Source organism: Mesoplodon densirostris, chromosome 8, assembly GCF_025265405.1.
Source record: "Mesoplodon densirostris isolate mMesDen1 chromosome 8, mMesDen1 primary haplotype, whole genome shotgun sequence".
Lineage (NCBI taxonomy): Eukaryota > Metazoa > Chordata > Mammalia > Artiodactyla > Ziphiidae > Mesoplodon > Mesoplodon densirostris.
In genome coordinates this window covers 56,864,747-56,884,280 of record NC_082668.1, presented here as the reverse complement: position 1 = coordinate 56,884,280, position 19,534 = coordinate 56,864,747, and the positions used below count along the sequence as shown (strand labels likewise).

At 42.4% G+C, this 19,534-nt stretch overlaps 2 protein-coding genes and 1 non-coding gene across 4 annotated transcripts in view; 1 reads left to right on the top strand and 2 right to left on the bottom strand.

The window, feature by feature from the left end:
- The window catches only part of R3HDM1 (R3H domain containing 1), a 187,082-nt gene extending 175,905 nt beyond the window's left edge, over window positions 1–11,177 (bottom strand). Inside the window, exon 1 of the mRNA XM_060105816.1 lies at window positions 11,020–11,177. The gene's annotated coding sequence lies outside the window, so the exon portion shown is untranslated. The remainder of the gene's footprint in view (window positions 1–11,019) is intronic.
- Window positions 11,178–11,957: 780 nt separating this feature from the next.
- The window catches only part of ZRANB3 (zinc finger RANBP2-type containing 3), a 263,915-nt gene continuing 256,338 nt past the window's right edge, over window positions 11,958–19,534 (top strand). For both annotated transcript variants that reach the window (XM_060105906.1, XM_060105905.1), the window contains exon 1: window positions 11,958–12,139. The gene's annotated coding sequence lies outside the window, so the exon portion shown is untranslated. The remainder of the gene's footprint in view (window positions 12,140–19,534) is intronic.
- On the bottom strand, window positions 17,328–17,434 carry LOC132495568 (U6 spliceosomal RNA). Its single transcript, XR_009533298.1, has one exon. It is a non-coding gene; the product is annotated as a U6 spliceosomal RNA (small nuclear RNA).

Sequence of the window (19,534 nt, the reverse complement as noted above, 5' to 3'; positions counted from 1 at the left end):
GTACTGATTCTGTGGTCTGGAGCAGCAAGTGCTATCTGAAAAGTTCACTACCATTTGGAACCACACCTCTTTGACATACAGGCTGCCCAACATATTTACAATAGATCATGAAAGTGTTAATAGTGAGATTTTCTAATGCAAATAGCAACAATATAATATAAACCTATCAGTCTTAAGGATTTATTATTGTAACATTTTCAAGAATGGAAAAAATAAAAGTGTTATCAATTCTCAGTGCTTCTTTATTTCTAAGGAATTAAAACTTAACATTAGGGACTTCCCTGGTGGCACAGTGGTTAAGAATCCGCCTGCCAATGCAGGGGACACGGGTTCGATCCCTGGTCTGGGAAGATCCCACATGCTGCGGAGCAACCAAACCCATGCGCCACAACTACTGAGCCTGAGCTCTAAAGCCTGCAAGCCACAACTACTGAAGCCCACGTGCCTAGAGCCCGTACTCTGCAACAAGAGAAGCCACTGCAATGAGAAGCCTGCGCACCACAACGAAGAGTAGCCCCCGCTCGCTGCAACTAGAGAAAGCCCGCGCGCAGCAACGGAGACCCGATGCAGCCAAAAATAAAATAAATAAAAATAAATATATTTATTTTAAAAACCCACAAAACTTAACATTAACTCAAACGGGTATAATTATGTGTTCTATAGTGCCAGTACAAGAACATCTCTTTCATTACTTGGCAATTCTTGTCTTCTGAGTAATATTTGAAAAAGTGTATTTCAATTTACAAAATTTTCTACGCTGCTGCCATTTAATGTCCCTCGAAGGAGCATCCAACTGTACTGGGTTCAGTAACTTCGAAGGTCCACCATAACATTATATATTTCAGCTCGCTATTCAGCATAAGGTGTAGCTAGCTGCCTTGAACCCTGGCCTGGAATTACTGTCAGAAGGCTTCATAATAAAACTGTTTTCAGGCTAACTTTAAATTTGTCTCACTGTACAAACTCCAAGGACACTATTATGTGTGAAGACCCAGTATGTTTTCAAAAGTGCCTGGGAGAGGGCCTCCCTGGTGGCGCAGTGGTTAAGAGTCCGCCTGCCGATGCAGGGGATACAGGTTCGTGCCCCGGTCTGGGAGGATCCCATATGCCGCGGAGCGGCTGGGCCCGTGAGCCATGGCCGCTGGGCCTGCGCATTCGGAGCCTGTGCTCCGCAACGGGAGAGGCCACAACAGTGATAGGCCCACATACCGCAAAAAGAAAAAAAAAAAAAGTGCCTGGGAGGAGAAAGGAACAGTGTGTCTGGCATGTTGTACCACAGAAAAGAAACACTTAAGAACTGATAGGACTTCCGGGTAAGATGGCGGAAGAGTAAGACGCGGAGATCACCTTCCTCCCCACAGATACACCAGAAATACAGCTACACGTGCAACAACTCCTACAGAACACCTACTGAACGCTGGCAGAAGACCCCAGACCTCCCAAAAGGCAAGAAACTCCCCACATACCTGGGTAGGGCAAAGCAGAGAGATTCCCGCACAGAGGAGCGGTGCCGAGCGGCACTCACCAGCCCGAGAGGCTTGTCTGCTCCCCCGCCAGGGCGGGCGGCGCTGGAGCTGAGGCTCGGGCTTCGGTCAGAGCGCAGGGAGAGGACTGGGGCTGGCGGCGAGAACTCAGCCTGAAGGGGGCTAATGTGCCACAGCTAGCCGGGAGGGAGTCCGGGAAAACTCTGGAGCTGCCGAAGAGGCAGGAGACTTTTTCTTCCCTCTTGGTTTCCTGGTGCGCGAGGAGAGGGGATTAAGAGCGCCGTGTAAAGGAGCGCCAGAGACGGGCGCGAGTCGCGGCTGAAAGCGCGGAGCCCAGAGACGGGCGTGGGACGCTGGGGCTGCTGCTGCCGCCGCCAAGAAGCCTGTGTGCGAGCGCAGGTCACTGTCCACACCGCCCTTCCGGGGGCCTGTGCAGCCTGTCACTGCCGGGGTCCCGGGATCCAGGGGCGGCTTCCCTGGGAGAACGCACGGCGCGCCTCGGGCTGGTGCAACGTCACGCCGACCTCTGCCGCTGCAGGCTCGCCCCGCACTCCGTGCCCCTCCCTCCCGCCCGGCCTGAGTGAGCCAGAGTCCCCGAAGAGGCTGCTCCTTTAACCCTGTCCTGTCTGAGCGAAGAACAGACGCCCTCCGGCGACCTACACGCAGAGGCGGGGCCAAATCCAAAGCTGAGACCCAGGAGCTGTGAGAACAAAGAAGAGAAAGGGAAACCTCTCCCAGCAGCCTCAGAAGCAGCGGATTAAAGCTCCACAATCAACTTCATGTACCCTGCATCTGTGGAATACATGAATAGACAACAAATCATCCCAAATTGAGGAGCCAGGAGTCAGTGCTGTGCCTCTGAGGTGGGAGAGCGAACTTCAGGACACTGGTCCACAAGAGACCTCCCAGCTCCACATAATATCAAACGGCGAAAATCTTCCAGAGATCTCCATCTCAACACCAGCACCCAGCTTCACTCAACGACCAGCAAGCTACAGTGCTGGACACCCTATGCCAAACAACTAGCAAGACAGGAACACAACACCACCCATTAGCAGAGAGGCTGCCTCAAATCATAAAAAGTCCGCAAACACCCCAAAACACACCACCAGACGTGGACCTGCCCACCAGAAAGACAAGATCCAGCCTCATCCACCAGAACACAGGCAGTAGTCCCCTCCACCAAGAAGCCTACACAACCCACTAAACCAACCTTAGCCACTGGGGACAGACACCAAAAACAACGGGAACTACGAACCTGCAGCCTGCAAAGAGGAGACCCCAAACACAGTAACATAAGCAAAATGAGAAGACAGAAAAACACACAGCAGGAGAAGGAGCAAGATAAAAACCCACCAGACCTAACAAATGAAGAGGTAATAGGCAGTCTATCTGAAAAAGAATTCAGAATAATGATGGTAAAGATGATCCAAAATCTTGGAAATAGAATAGACAAAATGCAAGAAACAGTTAACAAGGACCTAGAAGAACTAAAGACGAATCAAGCATCGATTAAAAACACAATACATGAAATAAAAAATACTCTAGATGGGATCAATAGCAGAATAACTGAGGCAGAAGAACGGATAAGTGAGGTGGAAGATAAAATAGTGGAAATAACTGCTGCACAGCAAAATAAAGAAAAAAGAATGAAAAGAACAGAGGACAGTCTCAGAGACCTCTGGGACAACATTAAACGCACCAACATTCGAATTATAGGGGTTCCAGAAGAAGAAGAGAAAAAGAAAGGGACTGAGAAAATATTTGAAGAGATTATAGTTGAAAACTTCCCTAATATGGGAAAGGAAATAGTTAATCAAGTCCAGGAGGCACAGAGAGTCCCATACAGAATAAATCCAAGGAGAAATACACCAAGACACATATTAATCAAACTGTCAAAAATTAAACACAAAGAAATCATATTAAAAGCAGCAAGGCAAAAACAACAAATAACACACAAGGGAATCCCCATCAGGATAACAGCTGATCTCTCAGCAGAAACTCTACAAGCCAGAAGGGAGTGGCAGGACATACTTAAAGTGATGAAGGAGAAAAACCTGCAACCAAGATTACTCTACCCAGCAAGGATCTCATTCAGATTTGATGGAGAAATTAAAACGTTTACAGACAAGCAAAAGCTGAGAGAGTTCAGCACCACCAAACCAGCTTTACAACAAATGCTAAAGGAACTTCTCTAGGCAAGAAACACAACAGAAGGAAAAGAACTACAATAACGAACCCAAAACAATTAAGAAAATGGGAATAGGAACATACATATCAATAATTACCTTAAATGTAAATGGACTAAATGCTCCCACCAAAAGACACAGACTGGCTGAATGGATACAAAAACAAGACCCATATATATGCTGTCTACAAGAGACCCACTTCAGACCTAGAGACACATACAGACTGAAAGTAAGGGGATGGAAAAAGATATTCCATGCAAATGGAAACCAAAAGAAAGCTGGAGTAGCAATTCTCATATCAGACAAAATAGACTTTAAAATAAAGACTACTAGAAGAGACAAAGAAGGACACTACATAATGCTCAAGGGATCAATCCAAGAAGAAGATATAACAATTGTAAATATTTATGCACCAAACATAGGAGCACCTCAATACATAAGGGAAATATTAACAGCCATAAAAGGAGAAATCGACAGTAACACAATCATAGTAGGGGACTTTAACACCCCACTTTCACCAATGGACAGGTCATCCAAAATGAAAATAAATAAGGAAACACAAGCTTTAAATGATACATTAAACAAGATGGACTTAATTGATATTTATAGGACATTCCATCCAAAAACAACAGAATACACATTTTTCTCAAGTGCTCATGGAACATTCTCCAGGATAGATCATATCTTGTGTCACAAATCAAGCCTTGGTAAATTTAAGAAAATTGAAATTGTATCAAGTATCTTTTCCGACCACAATGCTATGAGACTAGATATCAATTACAGGAAAAGAGCTGTAAAACATACAAACACATGGAGGCTAAACAATACACTACTTAATAACGAAGTGATCACTGAAGAAATCAAAGAGGAAATTAAAAAATACCTAGAAACAAATGACAATGGAGACACGACGACCCAAAACCTATGGGATGCAGCAAAAGCAGTTCTAAGAGGGAAGTTTATGGCAATACAATCCCACCTTAAGAAACAGGAAATATCTCGAATAAACAACCTAACCTTGCACCTAAAGCAATTAGAGAAAGAAGAACAAAAACATCCCAAAGTTAGCAGAAGGAAAGAAATCATAAAAATCAGATCAGAAATAAATGAAAAAGAAATGAAGGAAACGATAGCAAAGATCAATAAAACTAAAAGCTGGTTCTTTGAGAAGATAAACAAAATTGATAAACCATTAGCCAGACTCATCAAGAAAAAAAGGGAGAAGACTCAAATCAATAGAATTAGAAATGAAAAAGGAGAAGTAACAACTGACACTGCAGAAATACAAAAGATCATGAGACATTACTATAAGCAACTCTATGCCAATAAAATGGACAACCTGGAAGAAATGGACAAATTCTTAGAAATGCACAACCTGCCAAGACTGAATCAGGAAGAAATAGAAAATATGAACAGACCAATCACAAGCACTGAAATTGAAACTGTGATTAAAAATCTTCCAACAGGGGCCTCCCTGGTGGCGCAGTGGTTGAGAGTCCGCCTGCCGATGCAGGGGACACGGGTTCGTTCCCCGATCCCGGAGGATCCCACATGCCGCGGAGCGGCTGGGCCCGCGAGCCATGGCCGCGGAGCCTGTGTGTCCGGAGCCTGTGCTCCGCAACGGGAGGGGCCACAGCAGTGAGAGGCCCGCGTACAGCAAAAAAAAAAAAAAATCTTCCAACAAACAAAAGCCCAGGACCAGATGGCTTCACAGGCGAATTCTATCAAGCATTTAGAGAAGAGCTAACACCTATCCTTCTCAAACTCTTCCAAAATATAGCAGAGGGAGGAACACTCCCAAACTCATTCTACGAGGCCACCATCACCTTGATACCAAAACCAGACAAGGATGTCACAAAGAAAGAAAACTACAGGCCAATATCACTGATGAACATAGATGCAAAAATCCTCAACAAAATACTAGCAAACAGAATCCAACAGCACATTAAAAGGATCATACACCATGATCAAGTGGGGTTTATTCCAGGAATGCAAGGATTCTTCAATATACACAAATCAATCAATGTGATACACCATATTAACAAACTGAAGGAGAAAAACCATATGATCATCTCAATAGATGCAGAGAAAGCTTTTGACAAAATTCAACACCCATTTATGATAAAAACCCTGCAGAAAGTAGGCATAGAGGGAACTTTCCTCAACATAATAAAGGCCATATATGACAAACCCACAGCCAGCATCGTCCTCAATGGTGAAAAACTGAAACCATTTCCACTAAGGTCAGCAACAAGACAAGGTTGCCCACTCTCACCGCTCTTATTCCACATAGTTTTGGAAGTTTTAGCCACAGCAATCAGAGAAGGAAAGGAAATAAAAGGAATCCAAATGGGAAAAGAAGAAGTAAAGCTGTCACTGTTTGCAGATGACATGATACTATACATAGAGAATCCTAAAGATGCTACCAGAAAACTACTAGAGCTAATCAATGAATTTGGTAAAGTTGCAGGATACAAAATTAATGCACAGAAATCTCTGGCATTCCTATATACTAATGATGAAAAATCTGAAAGTGAAATCAAGGAAATACTCCCATTTACCATTGCAACAAAAAGAATAAAATATCTAGGAATAAACCTACCTAAGGAGACAAAAGACCTGTATGCAGAAAATTATAAGACACTGATGAAAGAAATTAAAGATGATACAAATAGATGGAGAGATGTACCATGTTCTTGGATTGGAAGAATCAACATTGTGAAAATGACTCTACTACCCAAAGCAATCTACAGATTCAATGCAATTCCTATCAAACTACCAATGGCATTTTTCACAGAACTAGAACAAAAAATTTCACAATTTGTATGGAAACACAAAAGACCCCGAATAGTCAAAGCAATCTTGAGAACGAAAAATGGAGCTGGAGGAATCAGGTTCCCTGACTTCAGACTATACTACAAAGCTACAGTAATCAAGACAGTATGGTACTGGCACAAAAACAGAAAGATAGATCAATGGAACAGGATAGAAAGCCCAGAGATAAACCCACGGACATATGGTCACCTTATCTTTGATAAAGGAGGCAGGAATGTACAGTGGAGAAAGGACAGTCTCTTCAATAAGTGGTGCTGGGAAAACTGGACAGGGACATGTAAAAGTATGAGATTAGATCACTCCCTAACACCATACACAAAAATTAGCTCAAAATGGATTAAAGACCTAAATGTAAGGCCAGACACTATCAAACTCCTAGAGGAAAACATAGGCAGAACACTCTATGACATAAATCACAGCAAGATCCTTTTTGACCCACCTCCTAGAGAAATGGAAATAAAGACAAAAATAAACACATGGGACCTAATGAAACTTCAAAGCTTTTGCACAGCAAAGGAAACCATAAACAAGACGAAAAGACAACCCTCAGAATGGGAGAAAATATTTGCAAATGAAGCAACTGACAAAGGATTAATCTCCAAAATTTATAAGCAGCTCATGCAGCTCAATAGCAAAAAAACAAACAACCCAATCCAAAAATGGGCAGAAGACCTAAATAGACATTTCTCCACAGAAGATATACAGACAGCCAACAAACACATGAAAGGATGCTCAACATCTTTACTCATTAGAGAAATGCAAATCAAAACTACAATGAGATATCATCTCACACCAGTCAGAATGGCCATCATCAAAAAATCTAGAAACAATAAATGCTGGAGAGGGTGTGGAAAAAAGGGAACACTCTTGCACTGCTGGTGGGAATGTGAATTGGTACAGCCACTATGGAGAACAGTATGGAGGTTCCTTAAAAAACTACAAATAGAACTACCATATGACCCAGCAATCCCACTACTGGGCATATACCCTGAGAAAACCATAATTCAAAAAGAGACATGTACCAAAATGTTCATAGCAGCCCTATTTACAATAGCCCGGAGATGGAAACAACCTAAGTGTCCATCATCGGATGAATGGGTAAAGAAGATGTGGCACATATATACAATGGAATATTACTCAGCCATAAAAAGAAATGAAATTGAGCTATTTGTAATGAGGTGGATGGACCTAGAGTCTGTCATACAGAGTGAAGTAAGTCAGAAAGAGAAAGACAAATACTGTATGCTGACACATATATATGGAATTTAAGAAAAAAATGTCATCAAGAACATAGGGGTAAGACAGGAATAAAGACACAGACCTACTAGAGCATGGACTTGAGGATATGGGGAGGGGGAAGGGTAAGCTGTGACAAAGTGAAAGAGCGGCATGGACATATATACACTACCAAATGTAAGGTAGATAGCTAGTGGGAAGCAGCTGCATAGCACAGGGAGATCAGCTCAGTTCTTTGTGACCGCCTGGAGGGGTGGGATAGGGAGGGTGGGAGGGAGACGCAAAAGGGAGGGGATATGGGAACATATGTATATGTATAACTGATTAAATTTGTAAAAAAAAAAAAAAAAAAAAAAAAGAACTGATAAATAATGAGAATTAAAAACAGCAACAAAACAGTAGTAAGCCTATGGCCATAACGAATTCAAACAACTTGCTTAATCTTAACACTATAAAGAGTTGCTTGCCCCTGGTAGCACAATGAATGTGGATAGCAAGTATATAAACTTGATCTTGAAACATCAGCTAAATAAAATTTAAAAGATATTACAATGATTTATCACTAAAATAACTTACCACATACTTTTATTCCAGATAATCCATTTGAAATAGTCAACAAACACCTGCATTTTACTGAAAAAAAAAAAAAAAAATCTCCTATATGGACTTCCCCGGTGGTGCAGTGGTTAAGAATCTGCCTGCCAATGCAGGGGACATAGGTTTGAGCCCTGGTCCGGGAAGATCCCACATGCCACGGAGCAATTAAGCCCGTGCGCCACAACTACTGAGCCTGCACCCTAGAGCCTGCAAGCCACAACTACTGAGCCTGCACTCTAGAGCCCACAAGCCACAACTACTGAAGCCTGTGCACCCAGAGTCCGTGCTACGCAACAAGAGAAGCCACCGCAATGAGAAGCCCGCACACAGCAATGAAGAGTAGCCCTGGCTCGATGCAACTAGAGGAAGCCTGTGCACAGCAACAAAGACCCAACGCAGCCAAAAAAATAATAATAATAATAAAAATAAATAAAACAACAAAGACTAGATGTTTCCAAAATATTATTTTAAAAAATCTCTTGTAGAATAAATAACTCTTTTGTACCTGATGACCAATTTCTCACAAACCTTTCCCTTTGAAAATGGCTAATTACAAACTGCACTTAAAGTCACAACATAAACGAAAATCCCCACAGTACTCCTCACTAACAGAACATGTTCTGAGGCTCCAACAATAATACCGTGTGCGTTTGAGAAACAAACTCATTCTCTTAATGTGTGAAAATAACAACAGTTAATATTTAACATATTGATACATACTATGTGTTAGGCACAATGTGAGAGGCTTTACATACTTCATCTCTAATCCTCACAACTCCGTGAGTTAAGCAGAACCACCCCCATTTTATAGATGGGGAAACTGAACTGAGGCTCATAGAGGAGTCCTGCAGCTAATAAGAGAATACAGAAGCCTCCTACATTTTCATCAGCCCTTTCTGTACATAAGGCACATGAGATCTGAGAGCATTATAGTAATTTAACAATTACCCAACAAGTTTTAGAAAATGCTATGCTGAGTAATGTATGCTATGGGTTCTTTTTGTGGGGAGTTGAGGGGACTTACCCTTCAGGGTTATACTCAGGGTTTCATTTTTTAATTCTAACACACCATCCAAATTTCTTTCAGGTCCTGAATCTGTGGGTCTATGTCAATTCTCTATCTAGGTATATTAGTTATGGAATATGGAAGATCATTAAGCCATTATAGTCTTCTCAGACCCTGAAGAAATGGTCCAATGCTTAGTCAAAACTCAGATATTTCTTCAGAACCCAAGTTTATTCTGGTAACAAGTAAGCCTCAGGACTGGGCCCGGGGTTTTACCTCTGATTACAGACATGTCTACAACAAATTATAGAATCCATTATTTAAGAACATATTCACCCCCCACAAAGAAGCAAGGACTGAAAAGATGAGCACTCAATCAACGCGTGAGAAAGAAGCATTCCCTTTCAAATATGGCCAAATATGTCAAATTTTGTTAGCATTCCCTCTCAAATATGGCCAAATATGTCAAATTTTGTTAAGCTGAGGTGTGTCCAATTAACCTAGTCACACTGGTATCCTACTATGTTAAATATTACACAGATTTTACTGTTTCAAATATTACAAGTAGGTGGGCTGCCAGTTTGACTTTAACCATCTTTTCATTATTCCAAAGTTCTTGCAATCATAGACATTTAGGCTAAAAGCAGAGGGTTTCTTCAGAATTACAATCAGGCAAACCATAACCTCAGAGAGTTATATACATACATACAAATACACACACATATATATATACACACACACACACATTTTTTTTTCAGAAAAATCATCTGCTATTTACTAAGCTCTTTGTCTTTTACTTAGTTGACTTGCTACCCCAATTATACGCGGGACCTGATGGCCTCAACAGTTTGTTTCTGCATAAGAGCAAGCTCAAAGAACAGAGGCACTCTCCTCTGCACCTAGCAACAAAAAAAGAGAGCGACGAAAAACTTCAATCACACAGGAATCTGGGGGGCAGAGCCTAAGCCTCACCCATAAAGTGTGTAAATCTGATCCCCGAAGTCCGTGGCACTGACAGTCATTCAACTTTCTTTGTAATATTCCCATTGTGCTTTTTCTGGTACCACACGCAAAACGCACCACCTAACATTTCACCAAACGGTCGGAATGCCTTACTTCCTTTCTAAAAATTCTCGGGGTGCAAGGCCGGGGGTGGCGGCCGTGGGGTGGGCCGGGGAGCCTGGGGCACCGGCGCCAGCCACCCGGGAAAGCAGAGCCACGCACGGCACCCGCTCCGGGCAGGCCTGCTGTGGCTGGTTCCCGAGTCCCTAGGGCTGCAAAAGCAAGCAGCAGCAGCTATGGCAGGGACTTGGGAACCTTTCCCCTGCCTCCTCCGCTAGGCCTCGAGGGGTTTGCTTTTCACATGGCCCCCGGGTGGGGGCGGTGGGCACAAGGTACTGGATGCAGATGCAGTCGCAGCCGCAGCGGCGGGCCAGGCGAACCGGGGCTCCCTCGGAACCCGACCTCCCGGCGAGGCTGGCAGCAGCAGCACCTCGGCGGGGCCCTGGCTGGAGCGCAGACCGCTCGGCGGGGAAGGCCACCTTCGCACACACCACATCTTCTCCCCTGCCTGCCTCCTTCTCCGTTAGCGCTACCGGTTGGCGGGCGGGGGAGGGGAGCGAAGCGCGTTATTCCCGGGGAGCTGGAGGGGGGAAGGGAGGGCATCTCTTACCCGCGTTACTGAGGAGGAGGAGGAGGAGGAGGCAGTTGGAGCGCGGCGCGGCGGGGCGACGGCGGGGCTGGGTGGGTGCAAATAAGAGTCTTACGAAAGGGAATTAACCCCATCACCAGCCCGGACACCGGCTCCAGCGGCAGCCACGGCTGGCAAAATCCCGCCCCTTCCCACCACGCACTAGCCCCGCCTCTTCGTTCTCTTTGAGGGGCAGTAGACAAATCATAGGTTGTACATCCTCGGAGTGACATGAGGGTCATCCAATCATGCCTGAACAAACTGCCTTCTCTCCACCCCTTCATCTCCTCCCGGGCCGCGGGAGAGCCAAGCCAAGTCTTTCTCCACCCACAAGGGAAAAAGAGCCAATCGGCTGTAAGTATCCGCCCTTGAAGGACGCAAAGGACAGCCAATGATAAACCTAAGAGGACAGCCATTTTGCCCACTTGTAAAAGAGCCACCTTTTCCCACGAGTCGGAGCCCGAGGTGGGAGAGTTCTGGAAGTTTTTACTGACCTGGAGGTATTGGAAAGACAAACATATTTTTTCAAGGAGTATTTATATTGCTTTATAGGAGTAAAGGAAAATTTTCGTTCTCCATGTGGTGGGAAGTGGGGACTGCTGCTTAAGGACTTGGCTCCTCCCCTCAGCAGTAACAGGCTCTAAGCCGAACACCTGGTTCTCCAGCCTCAGCGAGGAAAGGCGGGGTGATTGCCCTCTTCGGCTTGCAGCCGACTACAGTTCCCAACGTGCTTTGCTTCCGCCCATTTCAGCTCCTCCGTTTGCTTCCCGCGACGCCTGACGGGAATTGTAGTTCTTGGGAGGTACCCAGGCCGCCTCATTGGCCAATGAGAAAGGACAAACTTTTGAATGATTTGGAGTTTGGGGCGGGGAAGTAGTCGCAGGGCTATGGTGAAGCCTTTTCACCAACCTAGCAGAAGAGAGAAGGGTTAGAAGCGAAAGGTAGTCGAGGAAGAGTTTTCTAAGAACGCCGTAGGAGTTTTAGATTCCTGGTATTTATCCTCTCTTACTTTCAGTTTGTCCCTTTGAAGTGACTTCCGCTTTGCGGCGGACACAGGCCAAACCTGTGGCGGGAGTTGGAGATTCTGCAGCGAATACACCAGGTGTGGCCGTCTGGGAGTGGCGTGGCGGGCAAGTTGGTAGTTTCTTACGTGAGAGATAGAAAGCTGAATGGAATTTAATTGCATTTTAATTAAGAGTGGGTGAAATGGGGTGGGGGGAGGGTAGTTCCCAAGTCCAGAATGCCATGCTCCACCGCACTCTTCACTCCCCGAGTCTCACTTTTTTTGTCTTTTGAGTTGCTCAGGATTAGATTGCACCCACATATTTGTGGAGGGTGCCTCTAAAACCTTCACGTCTTCAGTTTGACTAAAAAGAACCGGCTCAGAAGTTCTGAGCTAACTCCTCTCACTCTTACAAACCAACTTCTAAAGTCTGGTTCGAAGGAGAAACGCTACAGAAGGGCTCATGATTGATGAGAATCGTCCCATTCTCTCTCTCTTTTTTTTTTTAATGTAAAGCATACATTAAACAAGTGTCGATAGGGTGCCAACTATAGTACACCGATGAATACAGATCATTAGAAAGACGTTGGGCAGATTACTTTATCAAGTGTCTTTGTTTCCTTATCTGTAAAATTGAGATAAAAGAAGTCACAGGCCATTGTGAGGCTTAAATGACTTAATATATGTAAAACACTTGAAATAGTGCCTGGTACTTAGTAAGTGTATGTTGGGTTTTGTTTGTTTTTATTTTAGTAGAATAAGTAGCTTTTTAAATATATTAATCTCCGATAAATCTTATTCCTATGTACAGAAATTTCAAGTTTGTAAAGTATAATTCTTTGGTTCTATAATGGAACGTTAATTAAGACAAATTACTTTTAAAACACATCATTTTCAACCAGAAAAAAAAGGGTTTTGTTAATATTGTTTCTGTTGACCTGGCTGATGCTAGAGTACTGAAGTAAAAACAGCGATAAACAGGACGTTTGTGGTCCTTGACTTCATGAAGGCACGCTAATAGGAGGGAGTAAACAGATGAAAATAATTGTCAATCACAGTTAAGTGCTTAAAGGAAACGAACTGATATTAAGGAAAGTGTAGGAGAGTCCAGTTGGGAACTACTGCAGTATTCCAGTTGAGCACTGATGGCTTGGGGTTGGTGATGGCAATGGAACTGGAAAGAACTGAATGGATTTGAGATATATTTGGGGTATAATTAATAATAAGTGGATATAATTTGGTGGTTAAGAAGCAGAGATCAAGAATGAACTTAGGTTGCTGGTTTGAGTAACTTGCAGGGTTGCACTGTTACTGAGAGATTTGGTCACGGAGCACACAATTTGATAGAGAAATCAAGACTTTGGTTTTGGACATTTAGGCTAGAAGTGTCTATGTGTATGGTCAGGCCACTTAGGATCGTTGTTCTCTTGCTCTCTGTATGTCCCCTGCTCCATCCCTGCATGCTTCACCTACACCCAACTCACCTGACTGACCTTCCTGTGAGTATTCACCCCAGGCCCCAGCTAGTGATTGTTCTTATCAAAGGGGCAGTGAGGGGCATGCTCCACTATTGGTTTCCTTGGTAACTAATGCCCCCACCTGCGTCAATTCCCCTATAACTGGTAATCTCCCCTAACCTCTGGGAGCGATTACTGCCACCTTGTCCTGCCCACCTTACACTGCACACGGTTGGGTATTGCTCCAGGACCCTGCTTCAGACGTGTAAACTCCCCCATCCATTAAACCACTGATGTCTCTGTTGCTGACTCAGGCTGTTTCTTCGGTCTTAAACCTGGGCAAGTGCAGGCCTTGTAGGTCTGCCGGGTGCAGCCCAACACTTTGAGATTTTCAAAATGTCAGGTAGGTAATTAGATGTAGGAGTCTGATGCTAAAGAGATTATAAATTGTACTACCCGGACTATCTGTGGTAGCCTTCGAAAAGGTTGTCCATTCTTCCAAATTTGACAGAATAATCTTTGTAAAGTAGCAACTTGGTTGAACTCTAGAAAAGGCTCCCAATTTCTTACAGACTAAAGTCCAAACTCTTTTTAGCATGGCACATGAGAACCTCCCTGACCTGACTTGTTTTTACTTCTTTACAATTTATCCCAAAGCATCTTATTTTTTAGCTCTACTAAACTGCTTAGTATTTTCTGAAACTGTGGTATTGGAAATACGGCTTCTTTCTCCCTAGAATATCCTTATCTTGATTCTCCACCGGCAAACTCCATTCTTCCTTCAAGTTTCAAGTTAAGAGTTACATCAAATATTTAAATAAGGTGTACTATGTTCCAAGCATTTTTTCTCCTAACTGAAGCCTTCTTGGATTGCTTGCTACCTTAGAGGATTCAACACTCCCACTTTTGTGTGGTATTCTTATGCATACTTCTTTCATACGCGCTTATTGCCTTGTGTTGCAATTATTTGTTTATAACTCTTATTTTCATCTTAGATTTAGCTGGAAGGTAGGCTACAATGACACAAATTCATCTTTGTTTACCTCGTACTCTCTGCGATGCCTATTATATGCCTAGTACATAATAGACACTCAATAATTATTTGTTGAATGAGTGATTTTAAGAGGCAGTGTTGCATAAAAGCAAAAATTCAGACTTTTATGTTACTAACTGGTGATAACTTATTGAATATCTCTGAACCTCAATTTTCTTGTCCTTAATGTGAGGATAATGATACTTATCTTTCTGAGTTGTTTTGGGAATTACAGGAGATTTCCTAAAACTTCCCAGTGTACTGCCTCACAGAAAGAGGTCAGTCAATAAGTGGGAGTTATTTTATCATTATTCTAAAAACAGTTGTCTGTAGAACGAAAGACTCTAGGGTCCTTGCTTTTTTTCTTCTGTACTTTTTCCCTTTTATTTTATTTATTTTTTAATTGAGGTATCGTTGCTTTACAACGTTGTGTTAGTTTCTACTGTACAGCGAAGTGGAGTTCCCTGTGCTATACAGCAGATTCTTTTTTTAAAAATTTAATTTGATTTATTTTACATACAGCACGTTCTTATTAGTTATGTATTTTATACATATCAGTGTATATATGTCAATCCCAGTCTCCCAATTCATTCCATCCCCCACCCGCCTCTCCTTGCTTTTAAAATAATTAGATATTAGATATGGCAGTTTTTTTAAACCCACATTAGTGATTTCTAAAACATTATATAATTTTATAGTTTACTGAAATTGATCTTGTATCATTTTAGAATATTTAATTTTACTAACAAAATGTGATTTTAATTTATCTAATTTAGTTTGTAGCTTACTGACTGACATTCCATAAATATAGCTATATCAGATAAAACATGTAAGCCGAATGTATACTGTTATGTAAGCATGAAGTATGTTTAGATATGAAATAGGTACATTTACAAGTCCTGATCAAATCTGAATAGTTTCTAAGACTGAGTATATGATTTTGTGTGTAATCACTGAAGATATTTGAGTAGGTAAGAGACATCTTCATTGACTACCTTTTTAAACTGATAATCAAACTGTTGTTGTTGTTAGTCTGTGTGTAACTGAGCAGGACCCTATGGGGCCTTCCTGGGACAGACCGCTCCCCCATATCCTCTCCTTTAGCTCCTCTATGAAGTATCCATATAATAGTATCTGATACATGTTTCCTGAGTGGTTTTACAGGTGCTAAAACCCCCACCAAATGGAAGAAATTAACTACTTGATGACCACGAGTACATAGCCCCAGGCCTATAGGTGCCTAAGGATTGATAATGTTAACCCCTGTGACACCGCCCTGTTACTTCACCGTCAACCAATCAGAGAATTGTACATGAGCTGATCACATGCCCTGGGATGCCCCTCCGTCAGGGTGCCTTTAAAAATGCTTTGCTGAAACCCGTGGGGATTTCAGGTGTTTTGAGCACTAGTTGCCCTGGACTACTTGCTTGATGTCCTACAGTAAATGCCATGCTTTCCTTCATCACAACCTGGTGTCAGTATATTGGCTTTACTGCATGTCAGCATGTGGACCCAAGTTTGGTTCAGTAACCTGTGGTTTTTGGATCCATGTACTTCAGAGCAGAGGTGTCCAGTAGACCTCCATATTCACCATTTCTGGGAACTAGCAATTTATTCAAGCTAAATTTGTATTTCCAGTAAGGAACTTGGAATTATGTTAATACTTGGTTACCTCTGTACTTACTTAACTTGGGAAAGGTATTTATTGGGGTTACTAGATTGTAGTCCTCCTCCCTCACCTCTGAACACCTGCTTCCTATTATCAGTGGATGGGAGAAGAGAAGGAGTGAGTAATCAAATCTTTTGTCATAGGTCACCCAAGATTTAAGATATTTTATTTTAACAACATTTACTTGTGTCCATGTAGCTAAGTTGCCATAGTAATTAGGATCATTTCCACTAACAAGTTTTGTTTGACTAGGATGAATTTATAAAATTTAATTATCTAGATTAACTGAAATTGTTTTTAAGTTGAACAGAAGATTTGATTTTTTACTATGTATTAGGAAGAATTTTCCATAGTAGGCCTCGTTTCTAGCTTAGAACTTTCTATGGTATTCTAATACCCTAATATCCTAACGTGGGGCCTTCATCCATTTATAATAAACTATCCCCTCTAATCTTAGTCACTTTGCAAACTGTGTCTCCATTTTCCCTGCTATAACTTGAACTTGGCTTACTGTCTTTCTGTCTACCTACATTCTGACTTCTACATTCGAATATACAGCCCAGCTGATGCAACATGTTAGTTTCTTAGTTCCTCGACTGCCATATCTCCTGTCAACTTTATTTCCACACTGGTTCAGCCATGTACTCCAGTGGTCCCACCTTATACTTTTTCATCTCTAGGAACTATTCTCCCTCTAGACTGTCTAATCATGGTCCCCTGTCCTTTGAAGTTTTAATATAACGAATAATATTGGGCGTATAGTGCCAGATACTGCTCTAGGTGCATGGAATACACTAGGAAACAAAACAGACAGAAAGGTCTGCTCTTACGAAACTTATGCCTTAGTGGGGAGAGACAGACAATAAACAAAACCCATAATAAATATGTAATTATATAGTTTTTACAAGTTGATGAATGCTATCAAGAAAGAAAAAGTAGAGCAGGAAAGATATAAAAGGGAGTTCAATTATTTTCGTTTTTTTTGTTTAAAAAAATTTAACTTTTATTCTGAAAAAACTTAAGACTTATTAGAAGGTCACAAGAATTGTGCAAAGGACTCCCATATGTCGTTGACCCAGAATCAAATATTGTTAATATTTTGCCACATTTACTTTAAAATTCTCTCTCAAAAATATGTAACACTTTATGAATTTGTGTGTCATCCTTGTGCAGGGGCCATGCTAATGTCCTCTGTATTGTTCTAATGTTAGTGTATGTGCTACCCAAGCAAGCACGAGAGTTGCAGTTTTAAATAAGGTGGTCAAGTTAAGTGTTCCTGGAGAAATTGACATTTCAGGAAAGACTAGAAGGAAGAAAGGGAAGTAGCCATGCAGATATGGGGGCAATGCGGGAGCAGGGAGAGTGGTTTAGGTAGATGGACCAGCTAGTATGGAGTCCTAAGCAGGAACGTGGAGGGATAGCAGTTTGACAGAAAGGAAAAAGTGAGGTAGAGAGGTAATAGGAATAGGGTAATAGGTGATTGGCAGATTGTAGAAGGGCTTATAAACCATTAATAGAGCTTTTTTCCAGTATAATCAGGAGCCATTGAGGACTTCTGAGAAGTGATATGATCAGACTCACTTTTTTAATTAGGAGATAGAGGTGGAGGTGGTAGGGAATGGTGGGATTCTGGGTGTATTTTGAAGGTAGAGCCAACAGGAGATGCTGATGGATTAGATGTGCAGCATAAGACAAAGAGTGAAGTCAAGGAGTTGGTGTGAGCCACTGGAAGGATGGGAGGGGGAAGGCCCTGGATGGAATATGGTTTGAGAGAAAGATCTGGAGTTCATTTTGGTCATATTAAGTTTTAGAGGCCCATTAGACTGCTAGGTAGGTATGTCTGTTTAAATAGGCGAACAAATCTGAGGTTCAGGAGAGGTGTGATCTCCATATATAAATGTGGGAGTCATTGGCATAGAGGTAGTATTTAAAAGCATGAAACTAATGAGATCTTTAAAGGATAGAGCAGAGGATACTAAAACCTGAGCCCTGGTACACTCTTAAGAGGACAGGGAGATGAGGAAGAACCAGCGAAAGTTTAGACTGAGGAGGCGTGATGTAGGATGAAATCCATGAGGATGCGGTGTTCTAGAATCTAAGTGAAAAAAAAGTGATTTAATGAGGAGGGAATGATTTCCTGGTAGGTCCAGTAAGATGAAGACTGAGAATTCCTTCCTGCTGTCTTCCTTTTACTTCCAATTCAGGGCACTTGTATGTTAAGAAGCCTTCCAAACCCCCAAATTTGAAACTTGAGTTCCTCTTATATGTTCCCTCAACACCTAGTATCAATATATTTTCTATAGTATTTCTTCAAAATTGCATCTGTGTTCTATGTTATTATATATCCAGAGCCTAGTGCAATGTCTGTATCATGTAAACACTCAAATATATTTTTGTTGAATACATGAAAGAATGAAATTCATTAAATGGTTATTTTTTAACTGTAATTCTTTACAAGGCAAATATTCTGACTTAAAAAATTTTTTTTTAAATAATTTATATTTGGCTGTGTTGGGTCCTCATTGCTGCATGTGGGCATTTTCTAGTTGTGGCAATTGGGGGCTACTCTTCGTTGCGGTGTGCGGGCTTCTCATTGCAGTGGTTTCTCTTGTTGCGGAGCCCAGGCTCTAGGTGTGTGGGCTTCTGTAGTTGTGGCGCCCGGGCTTCAGAAGTTGTGGCTTGCAGGCTCTAGAGCGCAGGCTCAGTAGTTGTGGTGCTCGGGCTTAGTTGCTCTGTGGCATGTGGGATCTTCCCGGATCAGGGCTTGAACCTGTGTCCCCTGCATTAGAAGGCGTATTTCCAACCCCTGTGCCACCAGGGAAGTCCTCTGACTATTTAAAGTAGATATTTTCGCTGGGATTTAGTCCTGAAGCAGAGATGGAGCATTCTTATGTTAAAAAGGGAGCAAAGACCCAGTTAGATGTCTTACCTCTGCCACTAGCTACATGATCTTCTTGGAGTTTTATCTTTTTGGTCCTCATTTTCCAAAACTTTTAGATTCATTGGTATGGGTTAAGCCAGTGTGTTGCTTTTTCCTTTTTTTTTTTTTTTTTTTTTTTTATATGCAGTACGCGGGCCTCTCACTGTTGTGGCCTCTCCCGTTGCGGAGCACAGGCTACGGACGCGCAGGCTCAGCGGCCATGGCTCACGGGCCCAGCCGCTCCGCGGCATGTGGGATCTTCCCGGACCAGAGCACAAACCTGTGTCCCCTGCATCGGCAGGCGGACTCTCAACCACTGCGCCACCAGGGAAGCCCGCTTTTTCCATTTTTTAAAATTAAAGTTTTAATTTTGAGATCATTGTAAATTCATAAGCTGTTGTGAGAAATAATGCGA